Below are 22,496 nucleotides of genomic sequence, written 5' to 3'. Positions count from 1 at the left end.
CGGGCATCTCCTCCGCGGGACAACCCGTCAGCATACCTACAGATATAACTCTGTCAGTCGGTTTCTTCGCCGAACTCTATAAACGTTCGTTCAAGCACTTACTGAAAATGCCGCGTCGAAGCCTCTTATTCTCCTTTACGGAGTCAGCAAGCTGGGCCCGAACATCTTTTAGTTCAACGCTTAGCCGGGTATTGGCGTCTTGGAGATCCTTTTTCTCCCGCCTAACTTGCGTAAGCACACGCTCGCCAACCTTTAGCTGTCGTTGAGCATGTTGCTCATCCGGATTCACTCCGGGACCATCTGCATAATCTATTGTTAGATTTGCACGCATGCCGCATACTACCTGGTACATGACATTCTTTGCAATGAAAACAAGTGTTACCAGATGGGGCCTTCTCGGACTCCTTCACCGCGGTGACTACGGCCTGAAGCTGGGCTTTGCACTCCTCCAGCTCTAGAGACAACTGGGTATTCTTCTCCGTAAGAACCTATGCAAACAATGATCCTTAAATCAGTTGTGCCAACTATTTCAAGTCTCAGGGGCTACTGATATACATAATTATTAGATTTCCTTACCCGTATATCTTTTACATACTGGTCCGTGGCTCTGGCAAGACCATTTTGAGCAGCTCGGATGTACGTGTCTCCTGAGTTGAAGGCATCAATCGCCTCTTAGGAGAAACAAGCGTCACGGAGTACGGCCCGGCGACGCCTGTGATTCATGGCGCTCTCCACTTCGGAATTTGTAGTGGATAGCCTATCCCCATCCTGTATAGGAGGAACATCCGGCGTTGGCCCCATGTTAGCGTCCGCCTCTATGTCCAGCTCTGGAGCCCGACTAGTGGAGGCGTGACCGGCAGCCTCTCCGGATATAGTCTAGCAAGCGTTTTTCCTACAAGGAAACATGGGCGTTATTATATTTCAAAAGACAATCACCACGAAGCGGGGTTCTCTTTCATACCTCTGCAATGGCGTCTCAGTCCTGACCGCCTTCCTTTTAAGCCTACCCGGCTTCGGTGCCCCTTGTTGGCGAGTCACTGCGGGTTCGGCATGGCGTCCCGAGGGCCTTCCCTGTAAAACGCCATATGTGCGCGGTAGGTGAAGTGCAGAAAAAGGGATCCTTCTTGGAAGTTAGGGCGCTGGTTTTACTTACATGCGATGCGGGGAGCAGTCGAGGATAATTGGCTATGATGGCCACCAAGGTACTGTCACAGCTCAACTGATAGAACGTTCTGTCGATGAGCTCCACAAATGTGTCCGGATCTTCTTCGAGTCCGGGGTCGAGGGCCCGGTCAGGGTCCTCTGGTTGTGGAGACGGGCTGTGGACCTCCCTCACAGCTTTTCGCAGTTCCTGCTATGAAATAGCAAGGTAAATACTCATGACAAAGAATGCGGAAAGGATTGGAATGGAAAGTAGCAGCTCACCCAGCTTGGGGGGTTGTACATGCAGAATCCATCCCGTGACTTAATACGGACGAACTCCTCTTCTTCTCCTTTATACAAATCGGACAGTATCTTCGCTAGGGCAGCGATGGAGTCCGGACCTTTACGACCGCAGCGGGTGGCATCGTCTTCTCCATTGAAGTGCCACATGGGTAGTCCCCGATATTGAAGTGGCTGCACCCCCCGCATTATACATATGGACATAACCTCGGTTATTGTCAATCCTGATTTGGCCAGCATCTCTATCCGGCCCATCAGGTAAAGGACTTCTCTGTTATCTTCCTCCTGGGGGCTCCGAGGGTGCCAGCTGTGGCGTTTCTTCAAAGGGGCGTTGTCGAACTCAGGAAGGCCCATCTGAATAGGATCTGAAAGGGGGACGTCCTCCATATAAAACCACTCCGAAGGCCAGTCTTCGGACGTCTTCTTCGGGGTACCGGACAGGTATCCGGTCCCGGCGATGCGCCATATTTCGGCTCCGCCCACTTGATATATTCACCCCTTCTGTGTACGGGGCACGAGGCATAATAGCCTCCGCCATAGCTCGAAATGAGCTTCGCAGCCCAGAAACAGCTCGCAAAGGGCGATGTAGCCAGCGATGTGTAATACGGAAGCGGGGGTAAAGTTATGCAACTGGAGGCCGTAGAACTCCAGGAGCCCGCGGAGGAACGGATGGATTGGAAATCCAAGTCCCCTTAATAAGTAAGGGACAAGGCATACCCACTCCCCCCTGGATGGGTTGGGGAAGCTCTCCGCTTGCTCCCCGCCATTGTAGGTAGAGAGCCCGGCTCGAACGGGGACCATATACGCTGGAGGGAGAAATCCCTGGGTCTGTAACTTTACTAATTGGCTGTGAGGGACGGAACACTTCTTCCAATCGCCGGGCTTAGGGCGACGGGAGTGAGAGGAGGAGCTACGATGGCCGGCCATGATGGAATGGATTTTTCCAGGCGCGCTCCGATGGATACTAGTTGTGGGAGGATGGTGTGATCTGGATCTAAGAATCCCCGTCTCTTTAATAGACGGTTTACTCACATGCCTAGGGTGGCAAATGTAAAAATGCCCTGGCTTCTCGCATTCGCTCGACAAGTGGAAGATAGCCATTATTAGGCACAGAAGCCAAGGAGTGCAACATTTATGGGAAGCCGGACACTACTCAATAGGTACTCAGAATTTGGAGAAGAACCCGCCTTGCAATGCCAAAGACAATTTGCGCGCCGGACTCATCGTCATTGAAGCCTGGTTTGGGGGCTACTGAGGGAGTCCTGGATTAGGGGGTCCTCGGACAGCCAGACTACATACTTTAGCCGGACTGTTGGACTATGAAGATACAAGATTGAAGACTTCGTCCCGTGTCCGGATGGGACTCTCCTTGGCGTGGAAGGCAAGCTTGGCAATACGGATATGTAGATCTCCTCCCTTGTAACCGACTCTGTGTAACCCTAGCCCCCTCCGGTGTCTATATAAACCGGAGGGTTTAGTCCATAGGACAACAACAATCATACCATAGGCTAGCTTCTAGGGTTTAGCCTATACGATCTCGTGGTAGATCAACTCTTGTAATACTCATATCATCAAGATCAATCAAGCAGGAAGTAGGGTATTACCTCCATCGAGAGGGCCCGAACCTGGGTAAACATCATGTCCCCCACCTCCTGGGTAATCAACTCTTGTAATACTCATATCATCAAGATGCACAGTTCGGGACCCCCTACCCAAGATCCGCCGGTTTTGACACCGACACACGCCCCGAAACGGACGTCTGTTTTGCCCTGATTCTATCCATTTGGGTAGGGCAATGGGGTCATGTTCGGGCCATTTCTCGGATGCGGTGGTCGTGCGCCCAACGCGCGGACGCATCCTGGCCGCGTACATTTTTCTTTGCAAACACATATCTTTTTTTCATCATTGATTTTTGGTGCATGGAAATACATCACCAAATTTTGACTAGAAACGAAAGACCAAATAAACCAAGAACCACAAGGATACATTTTAGAAGATATCCAACTTCCATAACTGCTTCTAAGTTAGATTAGTGCCTTCTCGATGCAATCATTGTTGATCTGCGGAGGCTCGACCTTGCGTGCTTCTTTCTTCTTCGAGTGTAAAGAAGTAGATGTTGCTTCCTCGCATCTAGTCCCATGTCTAGCCTCTATTCTATCAACAAGTGCACTAGTGTCATATCTAGCCTCTATGCTAGCTAAAAGTGCACGAACATCTACTACATTGCGCTCTATCAATATATTGATGTACTCTTCTTCCCAATACCAAAACTTGCATTCATTCCACACAATAAAATTTTAAGTTAGCACAACTAGTCAAATCCGAGAGCACAACTGAAGCTAAAGTAGCACATACCCCATCGGTTGAGCACTTGATGAACACCCATCCGGGATGTTCCGGCGTTGTAGACACGCGGCGCAAGACCTTCTTTGGGCAGTCGTCGCATGTAATGAGTGGCAACGGTGCGCCGACGAGCTTTTGGGCCAGCACCAAGCCCGGCCGACCGCCATTCATGTATCTGTCGTCGGATCGCCAACGGTGTAGATCCGAGCGGCTAGAGGATGAGTCAGTACCTGCATGCGGCCTTGCGGCCTTGCCGGGGCCTTCCGGCCCGGTGCCCGGCCAGTCCATGGCGTGGCGCGGCCTCCCATAGCCGGGCGAGCTCAAGCCCGACTGGCTCCGCTCCAAATCCAGACGCCAGGTGTGCAAAATAGGTAGCCGTGGTAGGGTAGCTCAGGGACGTCAAGGGAAAGGTGGCCGGGCAAGTGCGCGTCGGATGCACGCCCTGGAGTTGGCTGAAGTGAAGATGCAAGACAGCACGCGTTTCCCTAGCGGCGTGGCGGACCAACCGTGTGGGGGTGCGAAGTGGCTTCGCTCGTGTGCGGAACGGAGGCCATCCCGTGCGGGCGCTAGGTCCGACAGGACGGCCTTGTCGTCAGTGTGTGACCTCTGTGGAAACCGTCCGCTCCCCACTAGCCTCTTCGTGTACCGTGGCAACCATCCACTGTCTCCTCGCCTTTCCCTCTCGATTTGGAACTGTTGTCGCACACTCTTCCTCCCTCCTCCATTTGTATGACTTTTTGTATGTAATGAATGGTACATTTGCATATCCATGTCTTAAACTCAATTTATGAATGTCTTTGACTCACTTCTTGGAGTGTGAGTACCGTAGTAGTATAGCCATCATCCGTTTATATGAACTTGCCACATCACATAGAGCCAACCTAATATTGGAGTATGCTAGCACACTAGTTAGTTCTAGTTAGATCAACTAGAGCTAGATGTCGCACCGAGGCCGAGGAATATGGTGATAGCGTGATTGCGTGAGGTGGGCTTGTACATAGTATGATGTAGGCACAGAGCTTGTCGTGTTTCCTACTCCTCCGGACTAAATGTGGAGAAGATCTAGTCGAGTTCTTCCTTCTTTTGCCGACACGTGGGACATCCAGCATCCAGGTCGTGTCATGCAAAAAAATGGAGTACTAGTTGAAGCCACATGATGTGCATCTTGTGTTAAACTGTAAATAGAATCTTACTCTTGAGTAACTCCGAAAGCAGCCACCGAAGATCTTTATTGGATTTGTTTTTCATCACCAACACATCGAGGTGAAAGATGTGCAGGTTCAGTGGGTCGTCTTGCATTTTCACTGACATGTGGGACCGCATGTGAGCAAATAGACGATGGGCTCCGCACGTCCGCTCGCTGGCTAAGAAGAGAGAGAGAGGAGGGCTGAGCACGGACTCCAGGAAATTTCACGACAACGTGAGTAGTACTAGTGGTGTACCGTACTCCTGGAGAGATAATGTGTTCGCTCTACGTAACCAGCACCTCGATGTAGTGGGGTGGCATGGGCCATAACTAGCATTCATGTCTAGCAGTACGGCACACGCCACCCACATGAGTCCCATCTGACACCAATTTTCTAGGAGTCCATCCTACAACCATCTCTTCTCCCTCTTGTTTTCTCAACCATCACGCGGTGGGCAAGGTGGGGGTTTGTCGATAGTCAGTTTGCTCGACTGCGGACCCACTTGTAAGTGAAAATGCAACACAACATGCATTCCACCTAGAGCAGCGTGCCGGACCAACCGTGTGGGGTGCGACGCAATCACGGCAGGCTTTTCCTTTTGAACTTGTAAGTTGTAAAATTTGGTTCTGCTCCATGGCACGACCGATAGATAGAAATAATGATTTCCCTAGAGTAATGAGAAGTTCGGTTCTAGTGCAGTTCATGCATGGAGTACGTACAAAAATTATGAAGTTGATGCGAAAGGTATGATAATTACCAGTAGTACCATATACTAATACATGGATTTGACGGAAAGATAAAGATACATACGGATCCATCAGTGACATCCTCACGCCCTACTGCACCGGGTCACCAACTGACGTGTGAGGAGCAGCGGCGAGCTCAACGTGCTTCTGAACAATGTCGTCCAAGGTTGCCCAACGGTCCAAGAAGTACAGCGTCCTATCGTCCTTCTCTTGCACGTAGTAGTCCTTCTGGACGATTTGCGCATAGACGTGGGTGATTATGTCGATGGTGTCTTGTTGTGCCAGGCGCAGCGTGGTGAGCGCGACCTTGAGCTGGACATTCTCCAGTGCGACGGCGAGCAATCGAAGGGCCACCAGTGTGTTGAAGAGGTTGTCACCATAGAGGCCATTGAGGGTGGCGGGCATCGCAGAGCCTGGGCGCGTGGGCTGGAGGCGTACGTCAAGGTCGTCCGCGAGCTTCTTGACGATAGTGAACTTGTCGAGGAAGCGGACGAGGACCTCGTAGAACAAGGAGACGAGCTGTCGTCCAAGCGACCTCTCGTCCTGGCAGCCTCAAGCATGACTTGGAGGCGTTCCTCGGTGCCGGGCCGCAGGCCCGCATCATGGACCATCTCGCACAGCCGGCTGATGCTCACGCTCATCGCCTCCATGGGTCTAGCTTCTAGTCAACTGATCTTGTGATTGGAGTGATCACTCTTTCCCTTGGTTAGGGTGCGTAGGTGTGTAGGATTTCGTTGATTGGACTGGCGAGGAGCCTTTATATGAGAAGTGCAGACTGCGTTGCATCCACATGTGTGTTGGCCATCTACTCCTCGGCCCTCCCTCCGTGGGACTGGGCTCCGGTGCCTTAACTGCACCTGCCTTTGGCTCCATGACAGGTGGGCCAGCCACTTGTTGGGCTCACCTATCATACACCAAAAGGCAAGTCCAGTAAGTCAATGAAGCTGCGTCCCCCTCCATGCCGGTGGAGTATAATCATCTCACCGGACCTCTAGTTGGGGCAAAACGAGAGAACTTTGATGTTTACTGGTTTATTGGTCCCCTTGCATTTTGCGCCAAGTTTTTCCCTTTGATTTAACTAATAAAGGGTTTAATGCATGTAACCAAAATGTTGTGCTAAGTAGTCTCAAGCCATTGAATGCAAACGCACCCCACGTCTCCTATTGGGTGATTTCTTTTTTCGTGGCAAAAAACAAGGAACGAGGTGGGTAGTTAATGCACGGTGCCTAATAGTTTTGGGATTATTTGGTTTTCATAACGTGACTAATGCACCAGTACGGAGGGAGTACAATAGTATTCTTTGATTGCAACTTTTTTTGGTAGCTTACCAAGTTGAGCGCTCGATGAGTACAATAGTAGTGTGATTGATGAGACTTCAGATTTGAGCCATCTACCGGAAGGGAGAGTGTATAATATCATCGGGAACTACGTTAAAAATGAATAAAACAATACTCCATGTATTTATTTACATAGGGAGTACTATATTTTTTGTGACATGCATTACTAGATATTGCTAGTCAAATACTAAATACAGACGGACGTGGTAGTACTACTAAATCCAGACGGTGGTGCTAGTACTACTAGTAGTACTACCAATATAGTAGTACTGTACTACCCGCCGGTCAAATTATTACGTGTTGCTCCTCACAGTGAAGTGACAAGACCTTGCGCCGGAGACGACACCTGAGTGTAGGCGCCGTGTTCGGCATGCCAAAGTCAGCCTCACCTTCTGCGGTCACTATCATCATGGCTGTAGAGCTAGCCTCCTTAAAACTAGCCGTGTTCGACATACTTTCCCGTGCGTTGCCACGATTACCTCCACCTTTTCTTATACGGAGTACGAGTAAGATGCCCGTGCATTGCATCGAACACAAAGATTGGGGGTGGACGGCGCTGGCAGCGGCCATCGCGCTAGATTTTTCCATGGCCTTCTAGATGTGGTGGGGAGAAGATAAGGCTGATTGTGAGAGACAAGGAGTTGTTTGTAAATAGGGAACAAGTGCGGGCATCTTTTTGCAAAACTGCAAAAGTATGTTTTGTAAGCGTCAGATCTAGATCCGAAGGCAATTGGTGAAAGATGGCAGGCACACCATCATCACCAACTCAGGACCTCTTTGATTTGCAGGATTTTGAAAAAGCAGGAATAGGACACAGCAAATATTACAAGTTTCAAACTGATATTACAAATGTTAGGAGTAATTTGCACCTACGAAGAGGGAATTACTAGGAAGCTTACGTAAGAACTTTCGTTACTTTAGGTGGATGCAGGATTATCGTACAAACTGAAATCCACCGCCCTGACAAGTCACTAATGGGCAAATAAATTTTCGAGTCTCTGGCAACTTGATGTTTCAAAAACAAATTCAGCTTCTGTGGAGACTTTGTCATTTAGGCTTAGACGCTTGCGGTGATCAGCACGCCATTCATTGTTGCACCAGAGAACGCCAAACCTCAGTACCTTGAGCACACTTGCCTCCAGAACAAAGAACCTGGCCAATTTAATCTGAGATATGGTACCTCGGCAGTCGATCAAATCAATTTCTATAAGATGGAGATCAAGGCATTCGATGAGATTGTTATAGTGCAGCACATTTTTCACTTTTAGGTATTTTTTTATCTACAAAAGAAGAGAACATATTAGAGAAGCTGGCTGTATAAGATTGCCATGTCATCAAGAGGTACCAATATCATTCGCTCATACGATAGGGTTGGCTGGCTAGTGATATTTTCTCTCTCTCTCTCTCTCTCTCTCTCTATTTCTCTTTCCTCTCATTTACCTAGGAGCACGTGAAGAGCTTGGGCATTTGTTGCCTTCCACTATGTGGCCGATGCCATATTTCTCAAAAGTATGCCACATAATACACATTGATGTCAAATCAAAAGATTTTGGCATCGCTCTAGCGATGTGAGAGAGATGGCACCGCTATCTACACAGACCCACATGTATAAACAAATCAATCGAACCAACTACACCAGCCTCTCGCTCTCCCAAATACGTGTTTTTTATTGCCTCAATCCTCTCCCTCTCCCATGCAAGTGTTTTTTCATTACGTGAATTAATTTGGCACTGGAGCAAAGTAGGTGATCCAGATTGGGGCACCAGGTGAGCAATGGAGGGGCATCGATGCCAAATGCATCACAAGTGAATTTTGCACGTGTTTTGGCCTACATAGTGGAGGGCCGTTATAGCCCACTTTTGTACTACCTCGTATTTAGTGTAAATTTTTTACCATAGGTTTACCTAAGAAAATGCCAATGCATGTCACCAAAAATTATACCATTTGAAATTGTGTTCAAATATGAATCCAACGATATAATTTTTAGTGACATGCATTAACATTTTGTCAGTTAAATCTGTGCTCAAATTTTGATACTACAAAATAGGAAGAGTAAACCAGGACGGAGGTAGTACTTGCTCTTAGGGTAACCATCGAGCTACTAGCCTAAGTTACTTGCCACTATGACTAGCCAAGGCTACTATACTAGTACAACAAAAACGATGCAGGTGATCACGTGAGAAAAAATACTAAAAACATTTCTTTCAGTGTAGTGCGTAGATGCAGTTTTGAACACTACACTTGTCATCGTAATTTGGGAAAATTACGAAAAAATTGAGCTACGTTGTGATTACCGTTTACTAATAGGAAAGAAGTTTCACCTAGATGAGTAGCTTCTCCGTGCACGGAAAGCATGTAAGGAATCCAACAACTTGATCCAGATTGGGGCTGATAGATTTTATTGCCAAGATCTTCACTTTGCGCATCGACTGGGTCAAGCTTGTGGGAATCATTTTCTGGATGACAGTCATAAATACGTCATGAAGAAATTTAAAAATGCGAATTACAAGAAGACGGAGAAGAAGATGAGTGTTGTACCTGAATGATTACAGATCCAATAAAGAGTTCGGAGAATTTGGCAGACGAGTACACAACCGCTGTCAATTTCGGCGCGTTAATGACCCTGATTTTTGTTGTACCTTCTAGTTCAGATACAAGTAGTCTCTCAAGGAAAGGCACATTCTCAATGACCATAACATGGAACAGCTGGAGTGATCTCTTTCCAATTGATGTCTTGTTGCGGGTCCAGCAAGACACATAAATCCATCAGAGATTCGTCGAGGCGATGTGGAGGCTAATGAACCCGTGGATCTGCTGAAGACAAAGGTAGTTGACCGCAGTACAGCTGCGGAGCAGGTGCTCCATAGCCTTCTTTGAGATGCCAACATCGAAGAGGTCGAGCTACTTGAATTGAGGGAGAAGAAGGGCGGGCGCGACATTAATCTGGGGAAAATAGCAGGAGCTGAAGCTGGCGCGGCGCAGCGTTGGCGTGAGGCGGAGCGCGGACAGCGACAGAGAGCGACATCGTCCAGCTTCAAAGCTGAGCTCCTCGAGCTGATCTAGGACGGGGGATAAGAACCACTCGTCGAACTTGTCTTGGACCTTGTAGTTGGTACTAAACATGCGGATGTCAAGGTGTCTGGCAGGCCCAGGGTGCGATGAAAGGATCTTGGAGACTGCGGCCATGCGTTTGCAATCCCCGTCGTAGAGGCAGTTGTCGACAGTGAGGTTGAGGGGGACGCGGCGCCAAAGGGGGCGGCGCCAGAGGGGGCGCCACCGCCGGGTGAGCAGGGTGGTCCGCACGGCAGATTTGGTGGGGAGGAGGTCGATGATGACGAGCAGCGTGTCATTGGGGAGGCTGTTGATGAAGTCCAGGCTTGCAGGATGCGGTTTTTGGCTCAAGCCGCCTCCACTTGTTGGTTGCCTCGCTGTCCATCTCAGCCGGCGGCGACGCCGGTGTACACGTGTGCTGGTGTGTATTGTGTGCTGGGTGTGCGCGAGTGCGTCCTTCTGTGCATGCCGCCACATAGTGGTGAAGTGTGTGCGAGTGCGTCCTTCACGCGGAAGAAGTGTGCCCTCAATTTACTAGCGAGCGGGATGCTACCCCAAGTGGTTTCAACTTTGTTTACTTCACCGCGTGTCAAATGGGCCTCTAGTTTACTTATTTTCACCCACTGCCACATGGGCCAGCACACGAAGATAGAGAACATGAGCTGACAAGGCAGCATGTGGACTGGTTGACCGGTCAACTAAACAATATATGGAGCTATATGCTGACACATTGATCGTATAATCCCTCGGTATAGAGAGTTCGAGTGAGAGGGGAGGCCCGTGAGAGATAGTAGAGAGAGAAAGAGCTACTCCCTCCGTTCGATAATGTAGTGCCTACATTTTGTTAAAGTCAAACTTTTGAAACTTTGACCAAGTTTATAAAGAAATTACTTATATCTACAATACCGAAGATAAATGATAGTATGAAGTAAGTACATGTTGTGATGAATCTAATGATTGTTCCAGATATAAATGTTTTTCTCCACATATACCTGGTCAAACTTTTTTGAGCTTTGACTTTTCAAAACATCCATATGCTTATGGATGTGAGAGAGTACCTAACTAGAGAGAGAGAGAGTGTGTGAAATAGAAAGAATGACTGAAAAAAGTGTGTGTGCGTGTGTGAAAGAGACATGGACAACACACGATAAAAGTAGAGAAAAGGCGTGTGTTTCTTATGCAAACATATCACACATGCATCTTCGACAGCGGAAGCGAGGTGAGGAGATAGTGTGTGCTTGTTTGCAACCGAGAGAGAAAGACCCTTAGCATGTGGCCAAGAGAGGTCTGAAAACAAGGGAGAGAGGTCGAGAGAGACATATGGAGAAAATGCAGACATGGGGAGGAGAGAGTGTATGTTTCTGATAGAGAGATCCCCTGTAGATCGTGATGGGACTACATGGGTGGGACATCGAGTGACAAGGTGTCTGTGCGATAGAAGATACCCCAAAAGATCGAGATAGACGTATGGATGGAAGGAGACAATACGTGTGTTCCTAATGGCTAGTGAGAGATAGTCAGACTTAGGGGGGAGTGCACGCCGAGAGAGAACAAGGGCGGAGAGTGTTAGATGGATCTATGTAGCGCGAGCGAGATATGTGTATGTGTGAACCAGGGAGATATAAAGTTCGAGAGAGATAGAGGAGCCCCGATACAGCTGAGTGGTGCGTCATTCCATCCGCTCGATAATGCAGTGCATATAAATTTTTTAGAAGTCGAACTTTGGAAACATTGATCAGGTTTACACAAATATTATTTATATCTACAATACCAAAGATACATCATACGAAACTACATCTCATGATGAATCTAATGATATATGTTTGCCGTTCTAGATGTAAATGTTTTTCTCCACGTACATGGTCAAACTTTGTGATGTTTGACTTCTCAATAAATCTATATGCTATGGACTGAAGAGAGTGCCTAAGTCGAGAGAGATCAAGTGCGTGTGAAGGAGAATGAGTGAGTGTGCAAAAAGAGTATGTGTGTGAAAGAGAAAGGGACAGCTAACGATAAATTAGAGAGAAAGTGTGTGTGTTCGTTTCTTATGCAAACATATCACACATGCATCTCTGAGATAGAAAAGCGAGGTGAGGAGATACACGAAGATAGCTAGTGCATGATTGTTTGCAACGGAGAGAGACACCCCTATAGCACATGTCCAATAGAGGTCTGGCCAACAAGGAACAAAGGTCGAGAGGGACGCATGGATAAGATGGACGCATGGGGAGGGAGAGAGGGTGTGTTTGTGATAGAGAGATCCCCTCAAGATCGTGAGGGGACTATAGGGGTGGGAGATCGAGGGACGAGGTGCGTGTGTGATAGAAAGATGCCCCAAGAGAAATCGAGATAGACCATGCACTTGTTTGTGATGGAGACTAAGAATTAACTAGTCATATACATATAGGGGGGACTGCGTGTGCCTACAATTGAGTGAGAGACAATCATACTTAGCTAGGCATGAGATTCTGTGTGTGAGATGGAGAGAGAACGAGGGAGAGAGATAGAGTTTTAGATGTGTCTATCGAGTGCGAGTGAGATATGCATGTGTATGTGTGACCCAGGGAGATGGAGAGTTTGAGGGAGAGAGAGAGAGAGAGGGAAGAGCTCCAAGATGGCAAGTGGTGCGTGCGAGAGTTACGGGCAAGGAGCCAGGGAATTTGTATGCGTACGATGAGTGCACCCAAGATATTTAGCTTGTACTAGTGGATGATACATAGTGTGCGAGAGAGACCTATACATGGAGTGTGCATGCGAACTAGAAAGACCCCCCCCACACACACAAAGAGAGAGACAGAGAGAGAGATAGAGAGAGGGAGAGGGACCAACAAGGTTTGTGTTTGGATGCGTGCGATAGAATTGAAGATTGTCGACGAGAGAGAGAGAGAGCAGGAGTCCGAGAGATGGAGAGGTCGCGTTTTATGCATCAAAGATTGATATAAACCATGTTTCGATATAAACTTGCATACAAATATTTAAATTGGAGAACATGTTGTCTGCAATCCACACATGAACGGAGATATGCGTATCAAACAAGTTCATTAATTTGACTTTCAACATGTTCATGGAGTACTATAATATTGTACAACATGCTAGTCGATTGAGGTGTTCAATTTTGGATTTAGTTCACTATTTTGACCTGGTGAATGAGCTATCTCATTGAATCGAGATATTTCATTTTGGGTTTGATTCCCGTTTTGAGTGGGTCAACAATTTTTTAGATAGTAAACCGTTAGCAACGAGCATGTAAAAACACATTAGTCCCGAGCATCATCTCTCCATCTAAAAAAGGAGTGGCAAGCTAATATTTCAAAATTTGATTCGAATCGACTTGGTAAGGTAGACGTGGATGCTCGTTCTCCCAAAATTTGAACGAACCGCTAAACACCCTCTGCTCAGTGGAATTTGCCCGAGCAAATAAATGGGAGACGTGAAATTACCAGCCTATGTGGGACACACATCATTTGGCCCATTGTACATCGAGGGTAGGTTCGTAACTTCATCCAAGCGTGCCTTCTCCTCGGTGAAATGACATGTGCCGAATAATTCATAAACCATGGGCGGAAAAACACCCTCTCCTCGCCTGAAATCGCTCGCGCTGACTATTTCAAAACACGCCCTCCTTGCCCGAAATCGCTCGCACCGACTATTTCAAAACATGCCCTCCTCTCCCGAAATAGCTCGCGCCCACTATTTCAAAACACGCCCTCCTCACCCGAAATCGGTTGCGCCCACTATTTCAAAACACGCCCTCCTCGCCCGAAATCGGTCGCGCCCACTATTTGGGAGAAGCAAAGTTACTCTACTATCCCCGACCCTCAGTACACAGACCCAAGCTCAGAAGCCTAAAGGCAGGGGTAGAACTATAACTCCCCCTCCCACACATTTCAGACAAATGCGTCCGTAAGACATGGTTCCCCCTTGCAATTCCCCATTCATACCTCGTGGGCACCAAATTGCCTTCTCCCCGGAAGCTCCCTTCTCCCCAGCCGCGAAACCTCAGCCCCTCGTCCATGGCGCCTCCACCGCACCAAATTCACCGCCGCCCTCCTCTCCAATGCCGGAGATGCTGTCCGTTTGCCGCCGTGCACTGGGCTGTGTGCCTCTTACTCCGTGCTGCCGGAGCTGCCTCGACGACGGACGCGTGAACCGTACCGGAGCCGATTCACCCCCGCCGTTGTGCACGGTGCCGGAGCAGCTCCAACTTCGGATGCGTCTAGGGCCCCGATGCTGCTTCCCCGTAGCCATCGGCCGTCGCGACATCTCTGCTTTCCTACCACCGGTAGCCACCGCAACCGCGCTGGCCTCACCGACTCGGTAGCTTGAGATGCCTACTTCAACGGGCCGCAAGATAGGTCGTACCCTCATCTCAACTCACTTTATTTAGGCGTCAGTTGTCTGAATTTCTATTCTGGGCCAATCGATTCCCAATGGGAAGCAGCACCCCTCGAGGCGGCGGAGCTCCTAGGCTGCCGGTTGGCTGGTGTCTAACGTAAGGGTGCGGGGGCGCAAGCTCGCTGCGGAAGCAACACTTAGATGGCTATCTTAGAGTTGTGTGGGTTGAAGGTACTGCCACCGCAGGATCTGGATGACGGCGAGTCTTTGTGGATTGGCCGGACCATGGCAGTGCGGTGGGGTGGGGAGCGGTGTTTTGGTCGGAGTTGTTGCGGCCACGGACGGCGAAGGCAGGCTGCTCTGCCGGTGGTTGCTAGCTCTTTGGGGAAGATTCTGAATAGTGTCAGCCGGGAGGCACAAGACGGCCATCAAGCCATCCGACGTATATCGGACAGTACCAAAATAAAATAAAATCGTGTGACCCCAATTTAGTCTTCAGCCAAAAGACGCGTGACCACTGTCGTACCTTGCTATTGATCTCTTAGGGTATTTCTTCAGATCAGAGATATGTGTCGTTCTTAACATTATGCATTTTTTGCATCTTCAGGCACACCGTCTTCCGACTCACCACAGCTGCTCCAACAAGGGAAGCATACACCAGAAGGGAGCTATAGTCCACACTCAACAGTTCCCTGCATTGAATGCGCGTGCCCGACATGGACAGCCACAACAACTGCAGGGCCATCGACAAGTCAGCACATGATGATCACTCCTATTGATGGTGGCCAGATAGGTTGTACCCTCATCTTACTTGTGTGCAACATTTATGTCTTTGTTATTCATCTAATAATGGAAAATTGATTATCACATTTCACTGTATATTCATGTTGATCTCTTACGGGTCTTGTTCAGGAGTTAATGATGTTCCATATTTCAGCAAAGAGACTTGTTCTTTAGGTAACGCTGTTCCATAGTTATCATCCATCAGCCAATGCTATCCCACGGGCTGGTGATTATAGTATTATACCACTTCTAGTATTACCTATGTTGTTCTTTAATACTTTTGTGTGCCATCTACTTAATCTCGAGTACAAGTGATACATATTATGTAGCTTTCATCTGTGTTCTCCCTTTAGTTTTTGAGACCTGTTGCTGCTAGTTAACCCCAGTCCTACTATTTATGTCGTCTCCTACAGGCACTCATTACATAAATCTAACCTGTAGTTGTCTTCCATGCATGTCAGATATAATTGCACACACTGATTTATCCACAAGAACCTCACGGAGCAATGTAACGGCCAACAAACTTGACGTCAATCATACCCAATATGATGGAACATGTAAAGGCAGTTCTTCAGAAGACTTGCAGAAACATGATGAATCATATTCACCCCACAAGGTCCTTGCTCTAACTTGGCCCATGATATGGGTACAGAATGCATATAATGTTCTGGAGTGCATCTACTCTGTTGTAATGCCTTGTGCTTAGCCTGCAGATCATGCATGTAAATATGTCATGCCTTCCTGTTTTTAGTACCTATTCCATTCATGATAACATGTTTTCAAATTCAAGTACTGCCATTCTACTCTATCGCAATGCCATCTGCTTAGTTCGGACATCATGCTTCTGAATATCTTATGCATTGTTATTCATCAGTATGTACTTCATCTGTCTACCATACCATGTTTTTTACATTGAAGTGTTGTTCTAGTGGTCTGTTGCAATGCATCTTAGTTTCCCAATCATACACGCATATGTTGCCTTAGTGTTTTTCTGTTTGTATTCCGCTAGCATACAGTTTTACATTCAACTAGCGTTTTTTACACTATTTTCCTGTCATATCCCTAGCTCTTACATCATACTCCCTCCGTCCGGATTACATGTCACAGAAATGGATAAAAATGGATGTATCTAGAACTGAAATACGCCTAGACCCATCCATATATTTCTGGATGGAGGGAATACATGTCAATATGTCATGCCTTTCTATTCTTCAGTACATATTCCATCTCTTTGCTGTAGCATGTTTTATAATTGAAGCACCATTCTTCTATATAAGGCATGCAAGGGGAAGACGACTATGTTAGAATCTGAAGGGTAACAAACCAGGTCTTTGCAAAAGATCCAAACGCTAGGAGATAGTAAACCAACTCCAGTTTTCATAGATACTGCTCCAGCACAGAGAAACCCAACTCCTACTGATAATAAGTAGATTCCAGTGGCCAAAGAACTAGTCCGCTCTAGTCTAGCAAAAACATGTCAACTCCATTCTAAGAAGCGTGTGCGTATCCTTGCATCATGAAATTTTATAGCATTCTGATCATATTTTCTACATGTTTCTTACCCATCTCTCTTTTAGAAAATAAGCTTAACGGATAGAAGAGTTTCTGCACTGGGATCGTATTCGAGGAAAGTATCTTGCGGGAATTCTCTATGCTCCAATGCTGATGTAAGTACCTGTTGTATATCACTATATTTTTACATCAGCATGTATTTTGTTAATCAGCATGAATACAACCTTTATCTGATCTAAATTTAGTTGTAGCAAAATGTATAATTAAAGGCGACAATGTTGATTTTTGTAAGGAAAACTGCCTGGTAGCTTTGCATACTGAGTTGCATGAGTGTACTATCTCATATCATGCACATTACTCAATTGTAGTGCTGCTCTGGTTGCTCATTCATTCATTGTGTCAATGTTGCTTTCGTATTACCTTACCTGGCTGATGATAGCTGTGCCATATTGTGTTAATTGGTGTAGGCTGGTGTGGTCTGGTTGCCCAAACGTTTGTTGTGTCAATGTTGCTTTCCTATTATCGGACCTGGCCAATGATAGCAATGCTAGTGTGTTAATTTGGTGCAGGCTGGTGAAGATAAGAAGACAAACTCTGAAAATAGCAAGGCAACCCCATTGTTTCTTTCCAATAAATCTAGGCCAGGTAATATGGCAATATCTATTGATTAATCTATTCGGTTCCCTCCTGATTTATGTTATGATGCAGTGGTCGAGACACTCTCCACTATCAATAATACAACTGCCAAAATTGCCATATGAATCTGTTCAGTTTCCTCTGTCTCGAATGCAACAGAAAAAATGTATGTTCGTGAACCAATTACTGGCTGAAGCAATGATGGAAATGGTGGAGGAATCAGAGGTGCACATTCTTGCACAACAACAACTGATCAATGTTTTCAGAGACAGTGTAGCAAAGCAGGAAGAACTTGCCCACATGCATATGGGCGTCATCCGTGCTGAGGTTGCAGATTGTGACATTGTAGATCGTTAGGTTTTGTTCATTTATTTGCACTGGCATCAATCTTTGATTGCCAAAGGATGTAATTTCCTGTAATATATGTTGTATGTGCAACTTTTTTCTGTGTATGTCGTACCTTTGCTTAGCGCGCCGCGCAGTCAAGCTAAATGGTCGCTAGGAAGCTAAAAGGCGGTGAAATTATTTGTTAGCACGAACAGTCGTGGGCCCTATATGAAGGAAGTAGCCCACTGCCCTTAATGGGCTTCCCTAATGGGCTTGCAGGGGCCACAATTCTCATAGGCCTTTGATTGATCGGTTTTGGTCCTATGCATAATTGCTCATCGTAATGGGCTCAAATTATCTAATTGGGCCTACAAACATGTTCAAACTTTAGTGGGCCCATTCAATTAATGGGCCGTTACCAGGCCGAAAGTTAATGGTCGGCCCTGTTACCTCCCGGGTCGTTAACAGGCCGACATCAAAGCGGGCAACAGGTGGGCCCATTTGATTTCACGGGCCGTTAGCAGGCCGATACTAAGGCCAGGCTACATATGGCCCAACTATATTGTGGGCCTTTAGCAGGCCGAAACAGGCAACAGGCTCGTACTGGACCATGAAGAGCATGGGCCGCTAAGAGGCCGAAAGTCAAGTCGTATTGTATATGGCCCAACTGTGTTGTGGGCCTTTAGCAGGCCGAAAGAGATACCGGGCTGGTATTGGACCATGAAGAGCACGGGCCGTTAAAAGGCCAAAACTCAGGTCTGGCTCCAAATGGCCTAACTCATTTATGGGCCATCAATAGGATGAAAGACACGCTAGGCCGGCAATTGGCCCAACAATTAAATGGGTTGCTAAAAGGCCGAAAGATGTACATCCTGAAAATTGGCCCATCCCTTGAATGGGCCATTAACAGGCTAAAACCACATCGGGCCGATATTGCCCAAATATATAGCGGGTTGTTAACAGGCTCAAAGTGACGATGGGCTGCAATGGTGTCAAATTGTTAGCGGGCCGTTGACGGGCCGAATTGGCACATCTCGTATGGGTTGTGGGCTTATATGAACCTGACACAAGTAGGCCTTGTATGGGCCGGCTTGCTAATTTTTACTGGGCCGACCTTTTTCACTGGAATGGGCCACTATTGGGCCGTGCCACATGTCGACGTATCATAGGCGCCTCCTGTCCAATGAGTGGAGGACATCTGTCCCAACGGTTAGCCAAGACGTGTTTCCTCTGGCCAATGAGAATTTTACACGTGGAAAATCCCCATTGGTCGGGTTATCGGATCCGAAACCGGACCCGATAGCTTAACAACGACCCGTTACGGTGGATGCCACATGTCGGTTACCCTTGACGAAAGCACTTCCATGACGCGCCATTTATCGTCATGGAAGTGGACACTTCCGTGATGATAATTTTGGTAATGTCATGGAACACTTCTACGATAGCACAGGTATGACTATCTTGATTCTATCATAAAATCGTCATGGATGTATGATGTCTACTGCGCAACCTTCTTCTTGTAGACTCGTGTTGGGCCTCCAAGCGCAGAGTTTTGTAGGACAGTAGCAAATTTCCCTCAAGTGGATTGCCTCAGGTTTATCAATTCGTGGGAGGCGTAGGATGAAGATGGTCTCTCTCAAACAACCCTGCGACGAAATAACAAAGAGTCTCTTGTGTCCCCAACACACCCAGTACAATGGTAAATTGTATAGGTGCACTAGTTCGGCGAAGTGATGGTAATATAAGTGCAATATTGATGGTAGATATAGGTTTTTATAATCTAAAAATATAAAAACAGCAAGGTAACTAGTAACAAAAGTGAGCGAAAATGGTATTGCAATGCTTAGAAACAAGGCCTAGGGTTCATACTTTCACTAGTGCAAGTTCTCTCAACAATGATAACATAATTAGATCATATAAAAATCCCTCAACGTGCCACAAAGAGTCACTCCAAAGTCACTAATAGTGGAGAACACACGAAGAGATTATTGTAGGGTACGAAACCACCTCAAAGTTATTCTTTCTGATCGATCGATTGGGCTATTCCTATAAGTGTCACAAACAGCCCTAGAGTTCGTACTGAAATAACACCTTAAGATACACATCAACCAAAACCCTAATGTCACCTAGATACTCCAATGTCACCACAAGTATCCGCGGGGTTTGATTATATGATATGCATCACACAATCTCAGATTCATCTATTCAAACCAACACAAAGAACTTCAAAGAGTGCCCCAAAGTTTCTACCAGAGAGTCAAAATGAAAACGTGTGCCAACCCCTATGCATAAGTTCAAAAGGTCACAAAACCCGCAAGTTGATCACCAAAACATACATCAAGTAGGTCACGTGAATATCCCATTGTCACCACAGATAAGCACATGCAAGACATACATCAAGTGTTCTCAAATCCTTAAAGACTCAATCCGATAAGATAACTTCAAAGGGAAAACTCAATAAATTACAAGAAGGTAGTGGGGGAGAAACATCATAAGATCCAACTATAATAGCAAAGCTTGCGGTACATCAAGATCGTGCCAAATCAAGAACACGAGAGAGAGATTGAGATAGAGACAGATCAAACACATAGCTACTGGTACATACCCTCAGCCCCGAGGGTGGACAACTCCCTCCTCGTCATGGAGACCGCCGGGATGATGAAGATGGCCACCGGTGATGATTTCCCCCTCTGCCAGTGTGCCGGAACAGGGTCCCGATTGGTTTTTGGTGGCTATAGAGGCTTGCAGCGGTGGAACTCCTGATCTAGGTTTCTTTTCGGGGGTTTCTATATTTATAGAAATTGATGGCGCCGGTTTCATGTTGGGGGGTCCACGAGTCAACGACAAGGATGGAGCACCCTCCCTAGGGGGTAGGGCACGCCCTCCACCCTTGTGGTTGGCTCGGGACTCTTCTGGCCCAACTCTTTTGCTTCAAGGGCTTCTTCTGGTCCATAAAAAATCACCGTAAAATTTCATCTCAATTGGACTCCGTTTGGTATTCCGTTTCTGCGAAACTCAAAAACAAGGAAAAAACAGAAACTAGCACTGGGCTCTAGGTTAATAGGTTAGTCCCAAAAATCATATAAAATAGCATATAAATGCATATAAAACATCCAAACAGATAATATAATAGCATGGAACAAAAAAATTATAGATATGTTGGAGACGTATCAATGTACATGCATGACAGAAAACGTGACCTACTGTGACAAACACGTATCATCATGGAAGTGTATTTTTTTAGTCGGCCTGCTTGTTGCCCATTAACACGTTGGGCTGTTTTCGTAGCGTCATCAATTACGGCCTATTAACGGCCCATTATGGTCGGGCCATAAAACACGATTTCCACTCTAGCCCGTTTACGGCCCATTTTGCGGTCCGTCATTGGTCCATAAATAGTACGACCCATGTTTGGTGAAACGATTATACGACCCGTAGAAGGCCCATAAATGAGACGGCCCGTTAAAGGCGCATGGATCCTACGGCCCATAGAAGGCCCATGGATCCCACGGCCCGTGGAGGGCCCATGGATCGTAGAGCCCATGGAAGGCCATGGTCACTACAGCAGGTAGCAGGACCATGGTCACAACAGTCCGTGTGTTGCCATGGTTATTGTGGCCTAGTTTATTGTGGCCACTAGAAAAACACGGAAAAAGAACTACAGTGACTACAAGAAAACAACTAAACAAGACAATAAGGAAATAAGTAAGCAAGGAACTAACGCTAGGCTATTACGGCTATTACAAATATTACATCCACTAGGCATCAAAGTTCGCCACCAGTGCAAATATAGGGAACAAAGTAGCGTATTACATACACTGGCCGTCTAAATTGGCCACCAGTGCAAATAAACATGGCAGGAAAACAAGTCCATAACTGAAACAACTTCAAAAGAGCTCAAGAAACGTTATCCTGGGTATCCACCATGCTGGCAATAAGCTTAGCAATCTTATTAGCTTTGTCCTGTTTGGCGCTAAAATCCGCCAACGCTTGTTGTTGCACCAGAAAGTATGCATATGAATGCTCCAGGGATTTCCGAAGTCCTTTCGCTTCTTGTTGCAGCACAGCTAATCGATGTCTTTCACCTTGTAGTTGAGACTCAAGAAACCGAACTGATTCAGACAGTGAGTTTGAATAGCTTGTGCAAGCGATAGTGGCCTGTAACTCGAACACTAAACCAAGACAGGACTTTGGGTTTGTCTCACTGAATCAAGATAGTTTTCCTTCGCTGTTTTATCAGCTTTGTTGGAGACCAACAAGGATGTCTCACTATCCTGAACCTTATCTGCTTTACTTCCTTTACCATTGCTTAATAAGGCACTCTTCTCCAATATTCTGTCAGCATTCTAAAAGAAGAAACCAGCAGACACATAACAGGTTTAGCATGTACTAGTATATGAAACTCATTTTGGTGAACCAGTTCATTAGTAAGGTGGACAGGATTAAACGACCAAGTCTTCTATTGCCAAGTACTACATAATAAAAGCATCAAACAAACATATATCTATGTCCTATGGTCACTGCATTGTCTTACCAAATCAAAATAGAGACACGGTTCAAATCATATCAGTTCAAGACAAAGCAGCACTGAAAGAATACAAAGCGTGGGAAACTACACGGCACAACAAGATTTCAGATGGGTACCATGGGTCTACATGTACAACAACACTGTTGGCTCTGTTGTGATGCTAGTAATGTGCATGATATGAGAAGTCAACTGTATACACAATTGAAATTGAAATCAATAGAGGTATTGATAAGAGCAAACCTGTTAAAGAAACATGCGTGAACATACC

The sequence above is a fragment of the Aegilops tauschii genome, chromosome 3 (assembly GCF_002575655.3).
Source record: "Aegilops tauschii subsp. strangulata cultivar AL8/78 chromosome 3, Aet v6.0, whole genome shotgun sequence".
NCBI classification, from domain to species: Eukaryota; Viridiplantae; Streptophyta; class Magnoliopsida; order Poales; family Poaceae; genus Aegilops; species Aegilops tauschii.
This window is presented reverse-complemented; position numbering follows the sequence as displayed.